We start from the raw sequence: 2,770 nt of genomic DNA, 5'->3' as shown, positions 1-2,770 counted from the left end.
AGCAGGAATTCTGGGCAGGTGGCAGCAGGAAGATTTGCCCTAACAAGCGTTCAGCGAAGAAAACCTTCATTGAACGAAATCACTAAAATGTGAGCAACTAACCCAAAATGAGAAAGAAACTTTCATCAGAAGCCTAGTTATTTAACTTGCTAGCAATCTGAGTCATCACAGGAGTGCAGTCCAGTACTGGGGGTAAGCTGCATGTCCCTCTCAGAGCTGAGTTCAAGGAGGCTGTGAGACCAGAACCACTCCTCAGCTGGTGGCTCAGTTGAAGGCTCTGCAGTGCAGCTCTGCAAGGCCTCCAGCCCCTTCACCTGCTCTGACACTTTGCCATGGTAGCATTTGGAGAGTGTGAAGGTTTCCTGTGACCTAGGGATTAATATCACCCCAAAGAACAGAGTACTGTAATACAAGGATGTGCATTGAAGGCAAGATTCAGCTTACGCTGAGCTTTTGGACACAGCAAGTGCAAAGCACAGGCTGTTGGAGGCAACCTGTGGAATATCCTTCCTGAAAGACCACCTGAATCTTGAAGCCAAAGGAAGAGCTCTTCTTTCACCTACTCCCTTCCCCTGTGCCAGGTTCCCGTTATGGGGAAAGGGTGGAGGAAAAGCAGTTCTCAGGCTGAGGCAGCCAGGGCAGGAAGATACCCAGCTGCACAGCCCAGGCACGCTGGGTCCTGTGGCTGGAGCCCACAGAGCATGGCTGTGATACACAGGGAGTGTGGGCCAGGCAGAAATCCAGAGACTCTTCATCGGGTGAAGAACAGCTAGAAGAGGGACACAGAAGAGAAAAAGGGCATCTCCAGTGATTCCTGTGGATCTCATTTTCCATGGGAACTCATTTGGTTACCCATACTTTGTCTCGTGCCATAGCTGAGCTGAGAAGGATGGGAGCAGTGAGGGGCAGATCTTTTTTGGAACAAGATCTCTGTTTTACTGCATCATCCACCTGCTATTGGCACACATTAACTCGAGATCCAATCTCTGATTAGCAAGGGTAGAGGGCACCATAGCAAGGTGATTTCTGTCAGCTGGGAGGGGGATACTCTGGGCTCACCTCAGGCTGCCCTGGCTGTGGAGACAGAAGATTTCAAGATCCTCCACAGGGAAACATCCTACCTTAATTGGAAGAGCAGTCAACAAAACATGAGGCTTTTGAGGAGGAACAAAGGTAAAAAAGTAAAAAGTGGTCAATTTGAAAAAGCACCTTGAGGACAAAACAAGCTGGAAACAAGACGAGTACCACGGGGAACACAAAGTTTGCCAGAGAGAGGAGTGTCAGAGTGCAGTGTGCCACCCTGGCTGTGCAACACAGTGTGAGGGGCAGGGAGCACTGAGTCTCACATGGCAATCCTCTGCCAGTCTTTAGGGGCTAATTACACCACTGCTTGGCATTCTCACCCAATTATCAGGAGATGACATTGTGGCGATGAGGCTTAAATGCATCGTTTGTTTAACTGTGTACAAAACTCAAGCCCAAAAGATGCACAGGACAGATAATTTGGTTAATATTCTGGACATGAAAGTGTCAGGCATAACCTGACATCTGAGGGGACCCTAGAGATCATCTAAAAAATTTCATGCCATAAATCTCACTGATATAGTGAGATAAATAGCATCTATTTAATATTGAATTTAATATTAAATTTAATACTAAATTGAATATAAAAATTTATTTAAGCTTGTCTAACCAGTAATACCAGGGACTTTTGGTATTACTGACTCATTATTAAGATGCAGTTTTTCATTTTCCCACAGCTTTATTTTTATTTATCATCAGTTCTGTTTTGAATGCTCTTTAAGGTCAAACTGACTATGACTCTGCCATTACAAACAATTGTTGCATCACCTAAGTATGGAAGCAGTCAATTTATTTATATCATTAGATATTTATGTGATTTCAAGATCAAATATCATCATCGAATGGCTTAGGTTGGAGGGGACCCTAGAGATCATCTAAAAATAGTTATCCTTTATCTTTGGCCTGGGCAGGCTACTGTTCAAGATGTAATGCTGCAAGTTTTTCTAGGTCACAGTCCCAGAGCAGGTTTTGCCATCACACACAGATGTTGTGGTTTAAGCCCAGCTGGCAACAGAGCACCAGGCTGCTCGCTCATGGTTCCTCTGCCCTGCTGGGATGGGGATGGGCACCAGGAGGAGAGGTAAAACCTCCTGGCTTGAGATAAGGGCAGTTTAATAGGAAACACCAGGAGAGAAGAGCCTCATAAAAGCACCCAGAAAGCAAGTGATGCCCAGTGCAGTTGCTCACCACTCGGAACCCCACGCTCAGCCCACTCCTGAGCTGTGATCCCTCCTCCCACCCAGGCAGCTCCCTCAGCTGTTCACTGAGCATGAACTCATACAGGATCAAATATCCCCTTGGCCAGCTCGCCAGCTGTCCTGCCTGTGCTCTCCCCCAGCTTCTTGTGAAAATTAACTCTATCCCAGCTGAAGTCAGACAACATATAAATGATGAAGCACGTTCTAAAAGACCTTCTCAAAGTGTGGGGGAAATAAAAAGAATTATAAACTTCAGTGTAACTGAAGTGTAACCTCATTTTTGTGAAATTCTTTAGGCAACAATTCATGGATATGACAGTCTATCACATAAAAAAGCAAAATTATTTTCAGACTTTACATGACTTTTAAAAGGCCAATGGGTGAAAACTGTTTCACTGAGATTTGAACTGATGAAGGTGCTCTGAGCATAAATAGCAATAGTCAAAGCTCCTGCAGTGTTTTACATCTGTTGATGTCAAGGTACTTCC

Source organism: Merops nubicus, unplaced genomic scaffold (assembly GCF_000691845.1).
Source record: "Merops nubicus isolate BGI_N331 unplaced genomic scaffold, ASM69184v1 scaffold11074, whole genome shotgun sequence".
Taxonomy (NCBI): domain Eukaryota; kingdom Metazoa; phylum Chordata; class Aves; order Coraciiformes; family Meropidae; genus Merops; species Merops nubicus.
Note: the sequence above shows the minus strand (reverse complement) of the source record.